This window comes from Microplitis demolitor, chromosome 2, assembly GCF_026212275.2.
Source record: "Microplitis demolitor isolate Queensland-Clemson2020A chromosome 2, iyMicDemo2.1a, whole genome shotgun sequence".
Classification (NCBI taxonomy): Eukaryota; Metazoa; Arthropoda; class Insecta; order Hymenoptera; family Braconidae; genus Microplitis; species Microplitis demolitor.
The window spans coordinates 7914000-7938966 of NC_068546.1; the positions used below are offsets into that span (position 1 = coordinate 7914000).

The 24967-nt window shown below is 30.8% G+C and overlaps 1 protein-coding gene and 1 long non-coding RNA gene across 5 annotated transcripts in view; one reads left to right on the plus strand and one right to left on the minus strand.

The window, feature by feature from the left end:
* Window positions 1-24967, plus strand: part of LOC103569418 (uncharacterized) — a 156252-nt gene that overhangs the window by 34639 nt on the left and 96646 nt on the right. The window lies entirely within an intron of this gene.
* Window positions 18987-24498, minus strand: LOC128667373 (uncharacterized). 3 transcript variants are annotated; one of them, XR_008403345.1, is made up of 5 exons: window positions 23697-24498; window positions 23054-23628; window positions 22591-22718; window positions 21966-22188; window positions 18987-19245 (listed from the first exon to the last, which is right to left on the minus strand). It is a non-coding gene; the product is annotated as an uncharacterized LOC128667373 (long non-coding RNA). The 3 variants fall into 3 exon arrangements; XR_008403344.1 differs by having other exon boundaries at window positions 21934-22188; XR_008403343.1 differs by having other exon boundaries at window positions 21785-22188.

Consider the following 24967-nt stretch of genomic DNA (forward strand, 5'->3'; position numbering starts at 1 on the left):
AGAATAAAGTTATCAGAAGTGTTAACAACTTAGCGTTTTCAGTAGAGTGAATTCTCGGCAGGGAAGTCAGAATTTATTGTAAAGAAATAAAGTAAAAATTTACCACGTACTTGGTCAAATAAATTCTCGGCAGGAGAGCCAGAATTAACTGTCCAATTAATTGTTAAAATTAATTTCTATGAAATTTAATTCTGGAAAGGGAATCCAGAATTAAATATAAATTTAATTTAGTATAATAAGAACTTAGCAATTAATTATAAATTATAAGAAAATTTCATTGAAATAATTGATCAAGTAAAGGTTATGGAAATTGAGTTTGGATAGTAAGTACGTGGATCAATGATGAGGAGCAGAACATGAGTCCAAAGTCCAAGAACGGAAGTCCAAAGTACAATCTTCGGCTTCACGTAAGTTTCCATAGTATAATAAATTCAAAGGAAAATTTTCATGAAATTGAAACGTGTTGATTAATTATCGTACAGTTACAATGAAATTTAATAGTGGAAAATTTATAATAAATAATTGTAGTATATTGAGATAAAATAAAAGTGAGTAAAAAGAAATTGTAATATATCAGAAAATGTGTGTGTGTGAGTTAAGTCCAGTGGACAATTGAATAAAAATAAAGTGTGTGTGTGTGTGTGTGTGTGTGTGTGTGTGTGTGTGTGTGTGTGTGTGTGTGTGTGTGTGAAGTATAATAATTCCAGGGGAATTAAATTTTAAATTAATAGACCTGGGGGATCTAGCAAGTTACCATTTTATTGTTGTAAAATAATTGATCCAGGAAATCAGGCGGCGGTCGATTTAATTGTAAAAATCCAAGGAACTCATTTAATAACGATCCAGGGGATCAGGCGGTGGCCAATTTAATTATAAAGTCCAGGGGACTAGTTAGGTTGTAAGAGTATAAAGTCCGGTGGACAAACTTTGTTATTAATAAATTATTAGTGGAATAAAAGCCCGGTGGGTATAATTGTTAAGTAATACATAAAAATTGATCATTATATTAATTAAATATTGTGTATAATTAAATTAATTCCTCATCCTTCCTCACTCTTCTAAATTCGACGACCCTGATTTTTCTAAAATTAACATCTCCGGTTCTGGAAGGCCGAGTCTTATCTTCCAGTGGCGCCCCTATTAAAAATTAATTAATAAAGGGGCCAAACTTAGCAAGGTTGGAAAATACCCTGTTACATGTTTTTTAGCTGAAAGTCTCTCAGACCGTCTGACATCAGCGTCTTCAGTTCAAATAGAGCAATCGTTTAGTCACGAGCTTGACTAATTTGAATCAAGCTATAACGTTCTCTACTATTTTACGCGTCCCACGGCGGAGTGTGGTTGGCGCTCAATAGCCGTTATGGGTCTCCGTTGGTTGAAAGACTGAAAATAAAATAATAACAAAACAAAATGTCCCACCTGGAGATATCCTGAATCTCCCTGGACCCGCAGCTCTGCTCAGGCTGGGTTAGACAACCTAGTTGGGCGCCAGTTCGTGTGCCCCACGAACAAAATTAACTCAAAATAAAACAACGGAGACAAATGAAATGAAAATAAAAATAAATACAGGACAGCGATTTTCAGATTTAGGAATAGGATAGCAAGAAAAAGATAGCAGTAATTAAAATAATAAAACTAAATAATACCGGGTTGCTGACCATTTGCATTTAATTATCATTTAAGTAATAAATTAATTAATCAAATATATCACATACTCACATAAACAATATCAAAAAATAATAGTAGATCACTTACAACAAAAAATAAAGATAGTATGCGTATACAAAATTATAATCATAATAATAATACTGAATAAACAATACGTATATCAGCCGCAAAATAGCTTATCGTATATACAGAATATAATCACTCGCCTGTGATTATCATAAGAATATATAAATATTAGTACGTAATAATCTCACTCGCACGTGAACATAAACAGAAAAACTAAGTATAATGCACGGAGAACAATCTCAGAATAATACTTCAATAATTATAAATTATTATATCACTCGCATGTGGCCATAGAAAATATTAAATATAATAATCTCGTATACGATTTTAAAGTATTTCCAATAAAAATTCCCAGTTATTTCCCATGGTGAATTTTACGGCATTTACAAAATAATATTATTCTATACCAAATAATAAATATGAATAGTATTCTTGGATAAAATAATTATGAATAATATTTAGACCTCCGTATCACTCTCACGTGATAATTAAAATAATAAAATAATAATACGCACCAGAAAATAATTATAAAAATAATAACTCAAATTATTAACAAATGTTAACTTATTAACTATAATATATATATATATATATATATATATATATATATATATATATATATATATATATATATATATATATACATTATAACACAAAATCTGTCCATTCAAGCATACATTAATACGCCAAGATTTTTGCGCTACAAACTTTGTTCTCTATCTTTAGCCTCCAGTCCCAATACTATCAGGGCGCCAGGTAATTTTTTTATCACTGGAATCACCAAACCAGTAAATCTTAGGAATTAGATAAATTTTTGATCTGTGGAACTATCTTAAAACCACGCATAAATAAAACTGGATAATTTTTGATCTGTGGAATTATCACCAAAACCACGCAACTAAATAGAAAACTAAAACTGGAACAAAAATGCTCAGAACTTATAAGCAAAAACAAAAACAGAGACTGGAAAACTAAAAACAGAGTTAGAGTATGCCATGGTGTCGCTCAGTGTGTAGGTTTATGGAGAGAGGGAGTGGTCCGGGTTACATCATTCCAAATTCATGTAGATTATCAGTGAATTTGCAATTTTTATTAAACAACAAATGATCTAAAATCTCCATTTAACAATTAACAAAATACTGTAGCTTCGTATAAATAAGTCTCCTTTATAACAAAGTACTAAATCTAATAATAATGAAATTAATCTTAACAAAAAGGTAAATTGACATCTGAAATTGATACATTGATATGTATCGATACATTAAAATAAATTAATTAATTACTAAAGCTAATTAACAATCAACTAATATTCAGTAACCTGGAACAATAAATTATAAAACCGATATTCTAGAACATTCTCTTTAACAAAACTAATAAAACTAACATACATGTGTCTAGCATTGACGTCAATTAGACGACAATTGGTTTACTAATTAAACATATTTCTCATAATTATTTTATACGATAATATTAACAATAAATCGTGAACATGACTCTAACTGTTACAATATCCTCATAATTCTTTCAGTTCTTAAATATTTTCTTTAATTCAAACAGTAGCATCATATCTCAAGACTCTGACTCGAACTCAATTAATTATTGATAATTATAATAATTATTTCATACCTGATTACTGATGAATAAAATATCGAGTAACGTCTTACACTGTTTAAAATAATACTTCTGTAACAATACTCTTGATCTGTAGCTTTCCGCAATGCCATGAACTGTAACGCCATTTCTGGACACGTCTGCTCACTTCGAGCGACCAGAGCTGAATGATCACGTCCGTACTCTTCGAAGGTTTCCCTTCGACTCCCGTTTTCTCAATCATCAAAATCCAAAACTAAATATTATCATTATCTATAACTGACCTCTATATTCTAAATCCATAAATCAATTCCCAACTCTACTATATCGATAACTGGAGGCTTATACCTCACCAAACGTACTCACTAAACCTGACTTTGAGTATGGATATCCTTGGTAGTTGCTCTCCTGGAACAGACTTTAGCTGGGATCGTAAAACTTAAAACTAAGTGACCTATGACTTCCTCAGCGGTACAAGTGGTCATGACGTCCTCTGAGGCCTGTCAGACAAAAACAATTAAAAATGACCAAACGGCTCCCACAACAGCAACGGTCACAATATTATTGTTGAGGCCTGCCAAACCAAAACTCAAAACTGATCCCAATCTGCATCCATCAGATTCCTTATATACTGGAGCACTAGCATTTCGGCTAGACCTCTGCAATCTACCAAGAAGTCTCATAGGGATAGAACTAGGTTCTATCATCAGATGATACCGGGTGACTAATTCAAGTCCCGCTCCACGGTAACACTGACTTCTCCACATACTCAAAATTCCAAACGGTAAACTAAAACTCAAACTTTATCATTATCTCAACTTTAAATCTCAAAACATATTCCATATCTTATTTCCATAATTCTGATTTTAAATCTTTACTATAATTTTTCTTAACAAAACCCATAACTGTAGCTAAACGTTACTCCATATTTAATTCTTAAACTATAACTTAAATCAAAAATCTGTATAAAATCGTTAATACCTGTACGCTAAATTCTAAGTCTTGAGTTACCATGCTCGTAAATACAGTAAAAATCAGTTGGTGTTTGTGACGTTCACTTTGATTTGACCCCTACATGAAAAATAACGTCACAATATATATATATATGTATATATATATATATATATATATATATATATATATATATATATATATATATATATTGAAAACCCAGTTGCATATGTTTGTCACAACAAAATTAATATTCATCACGTGACATAAATTATAAATAATATCAGAATATTCCCGGAATTACTAAACAATAATAAATATTCTCAATTATGACTGAAACATCCACTGGGCTAAATAACCACTCATTTCCTCATATGCATGTAGATTTTCATTAATACAGAATCGTTATCTCTGTTATGATCACGCGATTGCAAATGGCCACCAACGCGGGAAAGCAAAGTTACACGCCAATGAATTAACTCAAAGGTACTTACAGTCGTTGTTGTAAACAAACTGCGAACCAGCTCCCTTTTGTGCCACGATAAGTGATAATTACAACTCAGCAATTATCGATGCAACTTTGCACTGTTAGATAACAGAAATTGTTTTATGTACATAGCCAAAACCCAAGTGGCATCTAAAAAATAACTTAGCTAGCAACAAGCACACACCCTGCTCGTATAATGTTTATCCCATGTCTGACCATGGCAGCACGTGAATTTCATGCCGGCACCTCGGCCGGCGCCATCTTTATAAAGATATCTCACTTCAACCAATGGAGAACTAGCTCTGTCGCATGTTAATTTGACTAATACCAACGACAACATACACGATGTCAACTGTGTAACTTTGCCAATTCCCAACATTCAATGGCCAATGGCTCCTCGCATTACTGCTTAAAATTACTCTAAAATGCAAACTTAATCAATGATTTATGCATAACAACTCTAAATTAGTTTATAATATAATAAATTTGTCGATGACAACTGTTGCGTCGGCGCGCATGCGCCGACCAACTACAATAAATACAAGCATATAGATTAAATGCATGATTATTTCCCCAACTTCCTAAATTATAATTAAGCGCGTGCCTTCATCCCGTGAATTTTTCTGATTAATATACAATTTATACATAAAGAAACTTCATAGTACAACTAACATAATAATTAAAACAAAATTATACATGTAAACAGAATAATCTTAATGTATGGAGAGACGTGTGAGCAGCGTGTGCTGCCATCTGTTGCTCACCGACCTGATGTGAGACTGCCGCGATATTTAAATATCGTGACAAAGCTTCGTGCATTTCCGCTAAGTCCGGGAGTTGCCGAACTCGCTACTGACTGAAGGTCAGAATAGTGCCGGTTCACTCGCTATTTGGGCCCGGTACATACAATTTTTAATTCAGGACCGTGTCAAGACGTCTTGAGAACCCGCTACAAGCTGGCCAATCACATAATGCGTTTTATATTGGTCAGCCAATGAGGTAGTAGGCTATCAACTGCTACCTGTTGGCGCGCTTTTAAGCCAATGGGAAAATTCGTTATATGCAGTAAGGCTGCCACGTCGACACCAAGCTTCTCGACGACTCAACGACGCTACCATCTTCATGATTCTACAACGTGCTTTGCTACTTGTTACTTCGTGCTCTTGAAACCGCTTCGATTATTAATTCTTGTGTGATGTTAAATCAACCCGCTACCCTAACTTCTTTCTTTATTTAGTCAGTATACTAAGGCTGCTATTTACTGAGAGTAAATTAATTAATTGTGATTTATAATTATATTATAAATAATTGCCGCGTAGATAATCGCTCTGACCACGTGTCAATTATATACGTGAATCTTATCACTAAAGTTGCATTCACTATCGCGTGTCTGTTTTGTCGCATTCGCTATTAATCATAATTTCTTACAATTTTAAGTATAAATAAGTGTAAATAAATCTCTCATTTATTTATTGATAAAAAATGTGTAATTTTTAACTGTTTAATTCCTCACGCCTAAACCAGATCCATTTTAGTTTATTCGCTCACTTAACAGCAATCAAGATGGTTTTCGGGTCAACATAATCAAAAGCTTGGCTTAAATCAAATGAAACTAACAATGTCAGTTTATTATTATCCATTGAATGTCTGATATCATCAGTAAGTTTTAGCAAAGCCGTCTGTGTACTATGATTTTTACGAAACCCTGATTGATACCGGCCAAGAAAGTCGTTACTTTCTAGGTAGATTGTAATTTGATTTGCGATGATTCTCTCGAATATTTTTGCCAGATGAGATAGATTTGAAATCGGGCACGTGTCTGATGGTGATCTTGGTGGAGTGAATTTGTTCAGCGGAATGATGAAAACCATTTTCCAAACATCCGGAAAAATACCAGTATCAATCGATCTATTGAATAATGCTGTTAAAAAAAGGGAAATTTGCGGAAGGTAATCTTTTAGCCATTTTAAATCTAGTCCATCAGGACATTTTCTTTTGGATTTCGCAAGAGTTACGTGTAGTGCTTTAATGACATCAACTATATCGATCTTGGACCAATTAAACTGGCTATTGACTTGTCTTGTGTAGTTTGTTGGCAGTGAATTTAAAAAATACCTGATGCATAGTGGGTGTCTTTTAACAATATTAGCATAGTAATTGTTTAGTTCTAGACCATCAAAATCATTTAGTGGTGATGAGAGATTTGATTTGATCAAACCAAGATGCTTTAGCTTACACTATGCAGTTTGACCATATGGCAGATTTGAAAGAGCACTTCTTAAATAATCTTCTTGTCTACGATTTATCTCTAATTTTAGCTCCTTTCTTTTGAATCTGAAAAGAACGATTAAATCAAGAGCCTGATTTCGCTTGGCCCGCTTATAAATCTCATCACGCTCTTTACATTTAATCTTCAACTCTCTGGTGAACCAAGGGTTTCTAGGACAGGTAATTCTGCGTGTTAAAACTGGCGCATAGGAATCTAAGACAGATAAGATCTCAGTTTTAAAAATAACTAAGAGATCATTTGGATCTGAGTTGTCGAGAATAGTATTATCAATCTTCAGAGAGGTCATCAAAGAGTTTGACAATGCTAAATGATCACATACTCTCAGATTACTGAAGGTGACTAGTTTCGGTGATGGTGTAATACTGCCAAGATTACATTGACATAGCAGGTAATCATGTCCATCAATAAATGGAGTGTCTGACTTGGCAAAAGAGACCAGCTTACTTTGACTATCTAGTATAATAACATCTAACCAGGAATTCAAATTATTTTTATGGAAAGTAGCTCTATAAGGCACACAATATAGTGACGATTGAGTAATAAAATCCTTCAAGTGATTTGCAGTATTGCTGTTTTCTAACAAATTACAGTTCAGGTCGCCCGAAATAATGATATTGTTGTAATTAGGAGCGAGTTTACCAAAGATGAGAAAGAAATCGTTTAGAAAAAGTCTTTTTGGTCTTCTATAAACACATCAAAACAGTAGATGAGATCCATTTATCAGTGTAATGTCAGATATTAGAAATTCTGGTTTATTGAAATGATTGGAAGCAGAGATGTGTAACACCTTGACTTTTAAGGATTTGCGGATCGATTGACACAAAAAATCATAAATAATGGATAAAACATGATAGGAATGTCTAATGTATATCTATAAAACTAATCAATATTGAATAGTGGACATTAGGGTGCTTCGTTTCCGGCGAAAGTATTTTTTTTTGTTGCTCATCAAGCAAAATATATTTTTTTATGCTAAAACAAATATTCCTGCCAAGTTTGAGCTCTTAATTCCAATCCTAAGTACTTTCCATTTGATTTCAAAGATTTCCCGTTTAAAATACACGTAAATTAAATTACTTTTTTTTTAATTTTTTTAAAACTCAGCTACGTTTTATGATATCGACGAGCTTTTGGTCGCAAATTGTAGGGCATTTAGTGTTCTTCAAAACTGCCCATAGTAACTTAGCTGTAATTCCAGCTGTTTCACTGATGTCCGTTAAGAAAGTCTTTTTTTGTACCAAATTGACATTTACTGGCTTGCAGAACGTAAACCAATGAATGCACACCAAAAATGTTGATGGAAATTTTATAGGAAATTTTATTCTCTTCGAAAAAAGCCCTATGAGTCAAATCGCTAAAGTCCATAGTTTCCGAGTTATAGGAATTTTAATAATTTAAAAAATAAAATAGCAATTGTCATTTTTTTTTTTTTTAATATTATAGTTTTAAAATTATTGAAACTCCTATGATTCAGAAACTATGGACTTTAGCGACTTGACTCATAAGGCTTTTTTTAAGAAGGGAATAAAATTTCCTATAAAATTTCCATTTGCATTATTGGTGTACATTCATTGGTTTACATTCTGCAAGCCAATAAAGGTCAATCCGATACGAAAAATGACTTCCTTAGTAGACATCAATAAAACAGCTGGAATTACAGCTAAGTTACTATGGGCACTTTTGAAGAACACCAAATGCCCTACAATTTGCGACTAAAACCGCGTCGATATCATAAAACGCAGTTAAGTATTAGAAAGTTAAAAAAAAATCTGGGCGTCGGTTGACCTTGCGGGCCAGCCCCAAAACTTACCGCTGTTTTCGACCTCAAAGAGCTCGAAAAAATTAGTGTAGATATATTTTCGAGCTCTTCGAGCTCGAAAATGCTATCACATGCAATTGTTTTTTTACGATCTTTTCGAGCTCTAACAAGTTTTGACTCATGTAAGAAACAATAAAATATGAAATATCCGATAAAAATATTAAAAACTACGTTTTATCTATTTTTTTGTTGATAATAAGATTCAAACTAAAAACCAAGTTCGATGACATTATATGATCAAAAAAAACCATAAAAAAGATGAGTTGGTATGATATCAGGCACATTTTAGTACGTTATATTATGATTTATCCGGAAAAAATAACATAAAATGTTATTTTTTTAACTTTTCAATGCCGATATCTTTTGAACTAATCAATCGATTTTGATAGTTGACGTGACAATCGGCACGTTTTATTGAGTTCTAGAGCTGATTAAAATTTGATATCGATCGCGTCAGTAGTTTCGAAAATATTTAGAAAAAACCGTTTTTCACCATTTCTTTCTCCCGCGATAACTCTCGAACGAATTATCCGATTTTGATGTTTGAGATGGCAATCGACGCGTTTTGTTGAGTACTAAAGCTGATTAGATTTTGAAGTCAATCGTATAAGTCGTTTTTGAGAAATCAATAAAAAACTAAAAAAAAAATTTTTTTTTTTCGTAATTCGCAAATATTTTCGAGTCTATTCGATAAAATAATCTGAAATTTTTAGAAAAGTTGATGGCCAACAAGCTCTTTCGATTGCCATCTCAACCATTCAAATCGATTCATTAGTTCAAAAGTTACAAAGAGTTTGCATACACACACACACACACGCACATACACACACATACATACACACACTCGGACATCATTCTGAAAATAGTCAGAATAGCTTCCTAGGACCTCAAAATGTCGACATCTGATGAAAACTCGATTTTCGAAAATTGGGGTGAAAACAATAACTTCCCGAAATTTTTGAAAATCGTCGATTTTCTTAGCGGGAAGTTAAAAAGTAATTTAATTAACGTGTATTTTAAATGGGAAATCTTTGGAATCAAACGGAAAGTACTTAGGATTGGAATTAAGAGCTCAAACTTGGGAGGAATTTTGGTTTTTCCATAAAAAACAATATTTTGCTTGATGAGCAACAAAAAAAATACTTTCACCGGAAACGAAGCACCCTAGTGGACGTGGACAATTAGACCTCACTCAAATGTAATACATTATTTTTTTAATGAAATCATTATATAATCTATGTATGGCTATTAGGGAGGCCCAAAATAACCGACTATTTTTTTTTGATCTCGCATGAAAATTTGTTGGCTTACGGTGTTTTAAGAAGTCTTTTCAAAAATCAGCTCGATAAAAAATTTTCAAAAGGTCGCTTACGAATTTTAAAAATATCAAAAATGATTGAAATTCAAATTTTTTACTTCTACACTTTTTCTTTCTCGTAGCAGCAATAGTTTATATTTGTAAAATCATGTCTTTGCTGAAAATTCCAGCCCAAAATTTGAATGTTTAAACGGCGCTCAAGAATTTTGAATATTCACTGATAATATCCCGTGTAAAAAAAAATTGTTGAAAAAAGAATAAAAAAGTGTTGACTATTCTAAATATGAAAACGTGTCACAACGATGAACTTTTTTTAGACGATTTTCAAACCTCTGACAATACACAGAAAATAACAAGTGACTTAATACTATAAATTAACATTTTTCAGTGCAAAATACGTTTAGAAAAAATTAATTTTGAACTATTTCAAAACGTTTTTCGTTGTAGCATATTTTAATAATACAAGGATATTTATTGATTTTTTTCTTGAATTTTCAAAAGTTTAAAAAACGTTCAAAAATAGTTCGTCGTTGTGTCATGTTTTGAAGTTTACAATAGTCAACACTTTTTTAACCTTTTTTTAACAATTTTTTTTACACGGGATGTGACTAACACTTTGAATTAGTTGTTGTATTCTTTTATAACTCAATTATTGCCATTTCACTAAAATAAATTTTGCATAACGAAAAATATACAGGCCAGTCTCAAATAATAAAATTTGGTAAGTTTTGAATAAACGAAAAAACCTAAAAATTGAATTAAAAAAAAAAAAGTATGTAAATAACGTATTATTTCTATTTCTCGGGTGATATTTTCATTCATTGTGATGCGAATTGATGATGAATAAATCGAGAAGCTTCATTATTATTATTCAAGGGTCGCTCGAAAATGTTCAAAAGGCAGTACTCGGAAACATTCAAAATTCTTGAGCGAGGTTTGAATATTCAAATTTTGGGCTTCTATTTTTAGCGTAGTCATGATTTCACAAATATAGACTATTGCTGCCAGGAGAAAGAAAAAAATTCGAATATCGATTATTTTTGATGTTTTAAAAATTCGTGAGCGTCCCCTTGAAAATTTTTTATCAAGCTGATTTTCGGAGAGGCTTCTTAAAACATCGTAAACCAACAAATTTTCGAAAAAATCGAGGTGTTTTAGCATCGGTATGACAGTGGCTACAAGATGAAGTAGCGATATTGATTTTGGACTATTTTTACTAATTTTTTTTTTTTACCAAAAATTAAAAAAACTGAAAAAAGTGTTTTTTTTTCTTGTAGTTATTTAAAAAAAAAAATAGTTAAAATCAACACTTTAACATGATTATAGTTCATCCTGTAAGTATTTATGTGTGGAATATGTGATTCGAATTTCAGAAGGATCAGCCCACGGGTTCCGGAAAAATCGTGATTCGCGTCAGCGAAAACGTAGTTTTGAGATGAATGTGTTCAAAGTTTTTTTAAGTAAAAAATAAAAATATCTTACTAAAATTTAATCTGCGATGCCTGCACCGTACGAAGTGCCTTTATTTCATTCACAATTTTCATTTGCTGTCAATTTGGCCTTCTTTCTTTCCGTTCTGCCCTCTTTTAATGTGTCTAAGCTGTGGTGGTTCGCAAGCTCGATTTGCGAAAAAATTATGGTTGTCGCCGTAATCCACGGAGCTTGACCCGATTTTCAGACCCATCTCTTCCACAATTTTCAAACTTTGGAGTAGTCTTCATTAAATATGCATGTAGCTATTTTTGATGCAATTTTAACTACTTGCTTGCCATTAAAAAGGTGTTTAGCTACCATGTTCCACACACAATAGTTAAAACTTTCGTTATTATTTTGAGTTTGGCCACCTAAATACCTTTTGAATAGTTCGGTCTTCGTCAACTCTTCGTAGATCAGCTTAAGGACCTCTTAAACGTTATCAGAAAGAGCTGGTTTATGCTTGTATTTCTTAAGTGATTTATTTTCTTTAGCTTTAAAGTACTTGCACCACCTGGGTGAACAGTAGAAATATTGCGGCTTCTTATCTGTTGAGATTTTATGGTAGAATCCTGCCCAGAACTTTGTTCGGATATTTTCAACAGAATTAGGATTTCTGCGAATAGCTAAACCGTAGTTTACTGACACATCTTTCATTACTTTGATTGTTAAACCATGAGTTTCGGCTACGGCAATCTTTGCGACAGCCTTTTTTTTCGCTGCTACTTTGCTTGCTGCAGTTTTCTTCAGTATGGATTTTTTTGCGTGTTTGCAAATTTTTCGATTGAACACATAAACATTTCAACAATTCCGTTAACTTCCATCAAACCAGAACTACCGGTATGGTTTATATTACAAATCTTCTCGTGTTCTCCGGACCAGGCAATATACTCAGGCTCCTTTTCACTGCCTTTCCATTTATAGCACGCTTTGCTAATACTTGAGTGTGTAGTCACGTCTACAATTTTTCCAGTAAATTTTAGGATAAGAGAAACTATCCCTATCAAAGAGGAAAATCTTCGTTTCGCCCAAGAGCCGTTACCCGAAACAGTTAACACATCCACGGGAAGTCCTTTCCCTTTACTCCTTTGCTTTTCTTGCTCCTCGGTAACAGCTTTGCGCGCCACTGCATCAAATACATTGTTCACTGCAGTGGTGATATGACTGAGAATATCGTAATAAGCAGTTTTGTGTAATCCTCTGCCTAACTCCACCACACCACAAAATTTATTAATGCCCGCTTATCCAACTCCAATTTATCGCATTACATAAACTATGCGACGATTAATTTCATAACCTACTCCAACACAAGAACACGAATCAATATATCTTTTCCACAGTTATACGTTAAACAAAATCTAATTCCTAATACTCGTACTCCGAACTTAGTAAATGAAATATCTTGGTGGCATTTTTTACACATTAAAAATGCTGACAGCATTTAAAAAACACTCAGAAAGTTAATAATAACGTGCCCAGACATGGGATCGACTTCCACATCGAAACGAAAATCGCGTGAATTTTGCAATTTTTCAGCAGCTTTACTTGTTGATTTATTTGAATGTTGTTCATTGGTAGATATTACCATTGAATTTTCGTTTCTTGCTTCTATTTAAATTATTTATTTTGTTATTCATGATGCTTAGTTTAAGCGTAAAGTGCTGTTGAAATAACAGCAGAGTAATTAGGAGGTTAAGGTTAATTTATGCTAACTAAATGTATAATAGGATACAGAAAATCGTATGACTAATAGAAACAGTGCCTGAGTCAACAAAAAAGCACGGTCAGGGATCAGAGAAGATAAGTCGAGCGAGCGCTCAAGTATGTGCGCGCACGTAGTATTTTAACTTTAGAATATTAGAATAATCAAGCTATAGGTTTATAAAAAATATACTTACGCTGCTCGAATCTTTATAAAAATTTGATACAATATGCTTAGATAGATATACATTCGAAAAATGTAAAAAAAAAAAATTAATTTTTTGAAAATGACCAACTAGACTACACCTATAAGTATATTAGAAACGAAAAAAATTTAGTATCCGAAACCAATATGATTGTGACCTTAAAGTATGAGAATGATAGAAAACGTTTGAACTTAGAACAATTTTTTTCGTTTGTTGAATGAAACGTTTAATTTTGAAAAAAAAATTTTTTTTTATTATGAAAAAAAGGAAATGTTGGAAAAAAATTTTTTTTTTTGTTTTAGTATTATACTTTAAGAACATAATTACGTCGATTCCGGAAAAATAATCTTTTTTATACGCCCTCATGGCTCCCGATACCTACATCAGGAGCTGTAAAGGCGTATAAAAAAAATTTGATTTTTAGAAACAATTTTTTTTCTGTCTCTGTTATACTTATAAAATATTATGATGACACGGCCTTTGACCCGAAGATAAATCACCCGCGACAAAATACCCGGGACAAAACACCCGACGACAAAATACCCAATGCCAAACTACCCGACGACAAAATACCCGCAAACCAAAACACCCGCAATCTAAAACACCCGCCACACGGTTTGACGCATTTTAGGTCCAAGACAAATTATCCCCGACGATTCATCCCGAAAATCAATTAAAAAAAAAAAAATATGAAAGGAGAAAAAAATCTTATTGTTTTTTTTTTTCCGTAAAAAAAGAGTATCTCAATAAGGGGGTCCAGAAATGAAGCCCCGGTAGGGTTCAAGGCCATTTTTGACATTTTTTTCTGTGTGGGTATATTATTTTAATTGCATACACACAAAATTCGTGAAAAAAGGGCGCTATGTTTCACATCCTTTTATGTGTGGGTACATTTTTTTAATTACACACACTCAAAATTCGTATTTAATAATAATAATTGTTAGTATTTTATCTGATAGTATATTAATAATAGATATTTTGTCTTGTGAGTATTTTCTAGCGGGTATTTTGGTTTGAGAGTGTTTCGTCGTCGGGTATTTTGTCTTCGGGTCAAATGTTACGTAACCAATATTTTTACGTCAATTCCTGAAAAGAAAAAAAATTGTATACGCCCTTATGGCATCTATAACGCGATATGTTATATACCTCGTCGTTATGAAGTTATCAGTTTCTTCCAAATTGTCTAAAATTTCATAAAATCTTATATAATTATATCAAATTTCGTATGAAAGTTTAAAACTTCATATCTCGATAAATATACTATTTATTCACTCGCAATCACGTACGTAGCTCGGTATAGTGGATAGCAGCAATGACTTCAAATCGAAAGGACGTTGGTTCGAGCCCAGCAGTCACCAGGCTTTTTCGTCAATAAAAAATATACTTAGACTGTCTCAGTAATGCCTACATCCATTAGATCAATGTGTAAGATCTAATTGCAATTTTTTTTTTGTGATCTCATATTTCTTTCGAAAAATGGCGCGAGTTGACCGTGTGTCTATACCGGTGTCATATGCCTGTTTAACTTCTCTCGTATTTAAATTGATTAATAATAAATAAATATAAATTTTTAAGTTAAGATGTAACATTCTGCAATAAAACAATTGATAGATCGGTTCAATTGATATAGATGTACTTAATACAAAAAAGAAATTGGTAAAAAAGACGGAAATCATTAAAATATAAAGTATTTGAAATTTTTTTTAATTAAAGAATAAAATAAAATTTTTTAGAAAATATACAAATGAAAAAAAAAATTAGTTGAACGTACTTGGTGTGCGTTAACGCAAAAAACTTGTTATGTCATAATTACTATATGTTTTACAATCAGATGATATACTTATTTCGCTTTAATAATACACACCAAGTACGTTCAACTAATTTTTTTTAACTTCCCGCTAAGAAAATCGACGATTTTCAGAAATTTCGGGAAGTTATTGTTTTCACCCCGATTTCCGAAAATCGAGTTTTCATCAGATGTCGACGTTTTGAGGTCCTAGGAAGCTATTCTGACTATTTTTAGAATGATGTCCGAGTGTGTGTATGTATGTGTGTGTGTGTGTGTGTGTGTGTGTGTGTGTGTGTGCGTGTGTGTGTGTGTGTGTGTGTGTGTGTGTGTGTGTGTGTGTGTGTGTGTGTGTGTGTGTATGTAAACTCTTTGTAACTTTTGAACTAATGAATCGATTTTGATGGTTGAGGTGGCAATCGAAAGAGCTTGTTGGCCTTCAACTTTCCTGAAAATTTCAGATTATTTGATCGAATAGACTCGAAAATATTGGCGAATTACGAAAAAAAAAAATTTTTTTTTTAGTTTTTTATTGATTTCTCAAAAACGACTTATACGATCGACTTCAAAATCTAATCAGCTCTAGAACTCAACAAAACGCGTCGATTGCCACCTCAAACATCAAAATCGATTGATTAGTTCAAAAGATATCGGCATTGAAAAGTTAAAAAAATAACATTTTATGTTATTTTTTCCGGATAAATCAGAATATAACGTACTAAAATGTGCCTGATATCATTCCAACTCATCTTTTTTATGGTTTCTTTCGATCATATAATGTCATCGAACTTGGTTTTTAGTTTAAATCATATTATCAACAAAAAAATCGATAAAACGAAGTTTTTAATATTTTTATCGGATATTTCATATTTTATTGTTTCTGACATTAGTCAAAATTTATTTAAATCTTGATTTTGATTCCCGACATTGATTTCTGCCTCAATACACTTATTTTACTGAACAAAATCAGGAACTAAATTTTAAAAACCGCTTCATTGATGATTTTCGATTCTTAAATTTTCAAACTTCAGCATAACAGGTAACTTGTTAGAGCTTGAAAAGATCATAAAAAAAAACAATTGCATGTGATAGCATTTTCGAGCTCGAAGAGCTCGAAAATATATCTACACTAATGTTTTCGAGCTCTTTGAGGTCGAAAACAGCGGGAAGTTTTGGGGCTGGCCCGCAGGGTCAACCGACAGACCGATTTTTTTTATTTGTATATTTTCTAAAAAATTTTGGTTGAAAAATATTGACCGCCGGGTAACGATAAATCAATACCTTAGCGATATTCCCGACGTCAATTTTATAATTTTTAAATAATTATTATTTCAGTTACCAGATAAAATAAAAATAGGCATAAGTTATAAATAGATAGTTCATACATTAAATAATTATTCATGTATCATTCAGGTATTGAAGGATTGTCATTGTATTTTATATTTTCAATTTAAAACTAGGCCCAGGGCTACTAAAAATAATTAGAATAGTAATTAAGGGCGACGGTAGCGCCAGGTGGGCGACGACAAACAGGTGGAGGTCGGGAAAATTAAATTAGAAAGATACGGGCTATCATTGTGTATAGACGCTGTCTTTTGTACAACCTTATAAAATTTATATTATTTTCTGAAAAACAACAAGTGTAGTCGCTATAATTCACTGGGTGAATTAATTAATACTTGTGTTGATATTATTCGTTTTACTGAGTTATTAGAGATTTCTGAGTAAGTACTTTGGATTTCTTTCACGGCATATATTTTTCACGTGATAACCTCCCCCGGTAGTTGTTGGTCGCCGCGGCGAGGGGAATTAATTTATTAATAATTAATTACTGAATGATACATGATTTATATTATATATATTTATTGTTAGATATTTCGTCTACTATTGTTAAAAATATTCTGATAATTCCACACATATATATATATATGTATATATATATATATATATATGTAAGTCAGGTACAACGTAGTTAAACGTTGCCGGTAGACATATATATATCTATAGAGCGCATACAGTACTTGAGTAAATTCCTTAAGTACTGACGTCAGCACTTGGGGGAAAATTCCTAAAGTATTTAAAATTATTTTTTTTGTTCTCACTCAAGATATTAGTAGAAAAAGATTAAGCGTTATTATATATATTTATTATTATTTAAAATAATTGAGTAACTTTACTTTTTTTTTACTTTTGATTTATTTGTATACCCCAGCGGTTAAAAATTATCAACAAGATTTTTATTTCAAAATTATAAATTATTTAATGCAGAGGAATTTATTATTTTGAGTGTGAGTGAGGATAAATCCCGTGTCTTTCTCTCTCTCATAAGTATTGAGAGATAGCAAAAGAAATAGAAACACTGTTATTATTTGTCATTCTTATTTTGGGAAAATTTAAAAGTTGAATAATTAATTCAATTACTTAATATTAAATCCAGATTTTTAATTAAGAGAAATTATATTTATTTTTTTTGGTCTATTAAGCTCATATAATTTCTTGTAATATTGCGATCATATTTTGTGGCAATCACCAGGTATTATTGTTATTAATTTAACCAAGTTAAATATTGTGAAATATTATTATTTTTATATTGTTTATAAAAATTAAAACTCGGAAAGAAACAGCTGTCGGGGAAAGTTTAAAATTTATTTCTCTGGATCTTTTCCTACAGCTTAATTTCATTTTTCCTGATCTTATTTATTACTTGAATGTAATTATTTATTATATATTTACTAATTTTCTTTTTCATTATTTATTTTATTTCTTTTGAGTGTTGATCCGCTTCGTCGTGAGTCACTTGCTCGGATCTTTTCCTCGTAAGTTTTCCTCCTGAATAATTTTTGTCCGTTTTTGAATAAACGGTCTGGCGCCTGCGTGCACTAACCCAGCCTGAGGAGCTGGTCCAGGCACGACAACATTTAATTATTATTTATATTGTGACGATTATTTAAATCTATTTTATTTTAATTTGATCTCGATATTTATTATCATTTAATATCGTTCATTATTATTTATTATCACGCGTGGGCGACCGCATACGCTATATTGGGCTGTTCCGCGTCTCCGTCGCGAAATTTCAGCAAAGTATACGTTATATATTCTTATATATGTTTTCTTCTATATGATTTCATATATGTCAGTATAGCTTTCGTATACTTTCTATATATATATAAATTTAAACAATATATGTAAATAAATAAGAATACATATAGGGACTTATAAAATACCATATGTTATTATTCCATACATACTATTATAAGTGTCATATATGATTTAGAAATGTACGATACGATGTATGTGAAATATGTATTTATACTCATATATTCTCATATATTTTCTGATACATATGCTTTCATAAGTTTTCATATATTTTTCGATATATTAAACCGATGTGTGTGAAATATGTATTTACACTTATATATTCTCATATATTTTCTAATATATATGCTTTTATAAGTTTTCATATATTTTTCGATGTACAAAACCATATGAATCATCACATATGAAGAATCCATTCCTATATATATATATATATATATATATATATAAATTTTCTAAGATTACTAATAAGATCATTATTATTATTGTTATTATTTTCAGCGTATACATAATACATATAATCTAAATTTGATTTTTTTTTGTTTTTATTTTTTTTAAGAACTCAGATCAGAAATTATAATTATAATAACATTGTAACAGTGGAATATTAAATAATTATAAATAGTTTTATGAAGAGTCTCCATCATTACTCTTATTATCATTAACATTATCACCATCGTCAATAATATTGGACTGCTTTTGCAAACGACGCAAATCATTCAAATAATTATTTATGGCCATCCCAAATAAACCACGCTTGTATTCACGAGGAAACTTGTTTTTGACAGTTTCTGAAAATAAAAATCCATTTTTGTAAAATTTATTTGTTGTGATAAAAATAATATTGTAATTTCTATAACAATATTATACTTTTTGAGTTAATTAATAACTTAATAGCTTATTATATATACTGCTATAAAAACATCAATTAATCAATTTTTTGTCATAAAGGAATTCTAACAATAGAATATTGATCAGTTCCTTTATTTATATACGCGTGTCAATAGACGATAGACATATCTAAAATCCAGATACACCGGATTCCATAGAAAGGACTTACACATTGTCACGTAACGATTCAAATTATTTAATTTTTATTTAGTTATCAGTTGAATATTTTAATTATATATTTGAATTTGAACCATTACGCGGGCATTCCGCCATTTCGCCGATGGAGACAGCGGTCCGTGCACGGTGCTAGCGCATGCGCGCTGCGTGAGAGTGAGCACATGTGCGAATGAATTCTAATTTATAATTTAAAAATGCAAATAATTGATTTTTGTATAATATAAATTTTTGTTTATGATTTTGGAATAGTTGAGGCATAATCTAGTGTAACATTATGCCTCAACATCTGTTTAATGTATTGTTTTATTGAAACTTGTCATCCGACTAAGGATGTCAGTTTAGTCGAAAAATTGACCGCCGGGTAACGGTAAATCGATACCTCGGCTAAAATTCCGACGTCAAGTTAATAAGTTTTAAATAATTATTATTTCAGTTACCGGGTACAATAAAAATAGGAATAAGTTATATATAAATAGTTCATATATTTAATTAATTAATTATGTATCATTCAAATGTCCAGGAATTGTTTTTATAATTTATATCTTTAATTTAAGTAAGGCCCAGGGCTGACAAAAGTAATTATAATAGAAATTGAGGGTGACGGTGGTGCCACGTGTGCGACGACCAACAGGTGGAGGTTTAGATAATTAAGTTAGAAAGATACGGACTAGCACTGTGCATAGGCGCGAAAACTGATCCATTTACTATTGTATATTAAATATTTAGTTATTGAGAAAGTTAAAAATAATTTTATTGGATTAATTCACTGGGTGAACTTGATTGGTATTTGCTTACATTTATCATATTCCTTTTAATCATTGGAAACCGTGAAAATTTGAGTAAGTACTTTGAATTTCTTTCACGGCATATTTCTCATGTGATAACCTCCCCCGGTAGTTTTTGGTCGCCGCGGCGAGGAAAATTAATTAATAAATAAATTAATACGGGATGATACATGATTTCTATTGTTTATAATTATCATTAATTATTATTATCGTTTATTATTGGTAGATTTGTTCTGATATTATTGCGCATATATATATATATATATATATATATATATATATATATATATATGAGTTGAGTGCAGCGTTGGGAAAGCGTTGTCGGTATACCTATATATACACGTATAGTATATATAGCTATAGAGCGCATACAGTGCTTGAATAAATTCCTCAAGCACTGATGTCAGCACTCGGATGAAAAATTCCCGAATTATTATAATCATTATTTTTATTTAAAATATCTGTACGATACTATCAATTATTATTTATATTTATTATTATTCAAAATAATTAAGTAACTTTATATTCTATGATTTGTTTATTTATGTACCCCAGCGGTAAAAATTATTAATGAGATTTTTATACTCAAATTATAATTTAGTTTTATGTTTTATAAAATTATAAATTGGTAATACCGAGAAATTATTAACTTGAGTGTGGGTGAGGAAAAATCCCGTATCTTTCTCTCTCTCAAGCGTGTTGAGAGATAAAATAAAGTAAAATTATTATTATTATTTATTATCTGGGAAAAATTTAAGTGAAATTATTGTTTCTTTTATTTAATAATAACTTCATATTGTTAATTAAATTAAAGTATATTTACTTTGAGTATTGAGTTTATGTAATGTTATTTTTTTTATATAATCACCGAGTGTTATTATTGTCCTAAGTTTACCTGGAATTAAATATTGTGTAAAATATTATTAAAATTTATATTGTTTAAAATTAAAATACGAAAACCAACAGCTGTCGGGGAAAATTTAATATTTATTTTCCTGGATCTTTTCCTACTGCTTTATTTCATTTTTCTGATCTTATTTATTATTTGTAATATAATTATTTATTATATATTTACTATTTTTCTTTTTATGAATATTCATTTTATTTTTCTCAATTGTTTGTCCGCTTTGTCGTGAGTCACTTGCTCGGATTTTCCCTCGCAGATTTTCCCCTAAATTAAATTTTGTCTGTTTTAGGATAAACGGTCTGGCGCCTGCGTGCACTAACCCAGCCTGAGGAGCTGGTCCAGGCACGACATTTAATTATTATTTATATTTAAATTTATTATATTATCTTAATTGAACCTCAGTATTTAATATTGTTTATTATTATTTATTATAATTATTATTATAACACGTGGGTCATCGCATACGGTTTACCGGTTGATCCGCGTCTCCGTCGCGGAAATTAATTACGGTATACGTTATAACACAAACCCAGATTTCTATATGAATTTCTCGTATGAAAATCTAGGTACCTAGTTTCCTATACGGTTTCCACATGGGATATCAGATGCACATAGTTTTCTACATGGATTCTCATATGGGGATCGAGGTACCCATGGTTTCCTACATGGATTCTTATATAAATCCATAAACTCCAGCATTAATTCCTATAGATTCTTACATAAATCCATACTTTGGACGTGATATTAGTACCATTCACGGCATCAATAATTATTGGATTTAATCCAGGTCAAGTTGGAGCATCTTTTTGAATTCTACTCTTTCCACCGTAGCAATTACTTTGAATGAGGGTCTCTTTTGAAAATAAGGCGTTGATAAGAGAAATCGTCATTTTGCTAAAATTGTCGCGACTATTTGCAGTTTCATACTGTTGGCGTGTAACATGAACATTACTACCTGGATAACCAATTTCCACCTACAAATATAAAAATGAACTTTTTAGTTGCTAATTCTTATCATATGTTGACATTATACGGTCTGAGAAGAAATAACTTCTAATTTTTTTTTAATAGAATGTGCGCGCGCACGCTTGTGTGTGTGCCTATTATTTTTTACTAGATCTGCAACCGGAAGTTTAAATTTTTGTTACTGTCTGCGGAAAGATTAGTTCATCTGTTAATTTATTATGTTCGCTTTTTCTTAAGGTGACAGTGATATTTTTTTCTTAACAAAATGAAAAAAAAAAAATGTATTTTTGGCATAAATGTGATAAAAAAAATTTTTTAGATTCAAAATGTTAAAACACTTGCAAAAAATAAAAATAAGAAAAAAAAAAAAAAGGAAAAGAAAAAATATTAAAGATTAAATTAATTTTTACTTGTTCATTCTCAGCATTATTTGGATTTCTTGCTTTGCCATAATCTCGTTTTAGTTCATTCTGAGCAACTTTAATTTCCTGTATTTCATTAAATAATAAATTTAGACCATCTTTAATCTGTTGGTTATCTATAATTCGAAAAATACAATATAACTTTTCATAAAAATAACTTCACGAATTACTTTTGATAAAAAAAAAAAAAAAATAATTAAAAAAAAACGGATAAAACAAATTGCTCAATTTTTATTATCCTGTAAACCAGTCTTAAAACAGAACGCCGAGTCTCAAAGAAATAAGTATTCTACACTATATATAGTTGAATTTAAATAAAGGTTAATTGCACTTATAATTATGGTTGGAGTTTAGTATAATAAATTTCTTGACACTCAATGTTCTGTTACAAGTTTGGTCGAGAGTATACTAAAAATTAATTAATTTGTTATAAACATTTTTGCGTACGTACCTTTCAAAACTTTATTGCTCGTCGTAATAAAATCCGTGTCATTATCATCATCTTCAATGAAAATATCATGGTTATCACTGCTACTGCTTTTATCGTAACTATTGTTGTTTCTTTTAACAGAGGAACAATCTTTCTTTCGATTTTCTTTAACAATTTTAGGCTTTTTTGTATGAACTTGAATCGGCTAATAAATTACAAATAATTACCCTGATTCAGAAATCTAATTTGGAATAATTCAAACACGATCCAAAACAATTCAAAGTGGGCAAAATTGACTATATATAGGTATACACTCCAACATGTATTGAATCATTCGAAATTACATTTCTGAATCAGGGTATGTATTAATATAATAATAGTTGATGATCTAGTTTTCGAATTCATGATACAAATTATCGATATAATTTCTGATTCTGTATGGTAATCATTTTCAAGAGTTCTTTTATTAGTACTGTCAATAGTAGATGTTTTGGCTCGTTTAGGAACGAAATTATTTTGACCATTTCTTTTAACTTTCAGTGGAGAAACTATCCCTTCCAATCTTACTATTTCTCTTTCTAAATTTTTACAGGAATCTATAAAAAAAATATTTTTTATTTGTAAAAAAATGTATCTAGTAAAAATAATTTATTTAAAAACTTACGCGAGACCTCGATTACATAGGCATCATAATTTTTCCATGTTTCTATATTTCCTCGTCGCCACTGAACAATATAGCTTTCTTCTAAATTTTCTTTTTCTGTCAAATAGCGCTGTAAATCGAAATCCATGATCCATTCGATCGGGATACCAGGAGTATAAGTCTTATCATGATTCCCCCCTATCCATTGCACGAGTGCATATAACTGTTTCTTGTCATTTTTCAACATTTCGAAGAAGATAATTTGGCACAAACGATTATCATAAACTTATATAATAAACGAGTTAAATAATAAAGAGACTTTGATTAAATGATACACGAAAGTTAAGAAATATTTTAGGAAGTATTACTACGATCAATCAATACTTTATTTAGAAGTATTTAATGAAAGTAAAAAACTTTTTTTATCAAGATATATTATAGATAAATAAACAAAGTTAATATAGCAATGAATACTCATTTGTTTATTTTATATTTGATAACTCAAACATATATGTATCACATAATTATTTTTTTCAAGTATGGTACAATCATTTTTTAAAATGAGTTTAACAAAAAGAGCAATTGTAAAAAAAAGTCGTGGACCGTATAAAAATTACAATCAATTCAGAAGTACTGGAAAAATTCCAGCAAGAACGAAGTATCGATGGAAGATAAAATCTATGATGATTCTGCAGTACGGATAAAGCCTTTTTAATCTTATATATAAAAATTAAATTGCATCGTAAAAATTAATTCAAATAATGTTTTAAATACTAAAATATTATTTATGTAAAAAAATGACTATACAAGCCAGAGGCATAATGAAAAAAAAAAAAAAAAAAAAACAATTTCAGAAAAAAAGAATTTCATGAATATCATACGTTGGAATCAAATCACAGCAATGCACCTGTTTAGTTGGATTTAGCATCAAATTTGAAAAATCAAAATACAGAATCAAATTACCAACATGATATTGACGACATTGAAATGAGCGAAATTGAAATAGAAGTACGACTTCACTTAAATATTAGTTTATAACGTTTTCTTCTATTTCACGCGTCCCACGGCGGAGTGTGGTTGGCCCCCACGAACAAATTAACTCAAAATAAAACAATGGAGAAAAATGAAAATAAAATAAATGACAGGGTAACAGTTTCAGATTTCAGGAAAAGGAAAGCAAGAAAAAGATAGCAGTATTGTAAATAAATAAAATTTAAAGTAATACCGGGTTGATGACCATTTGTTTCAAATATATTTTAAATTATGAATTAAATAATGGTATCGCATAACCA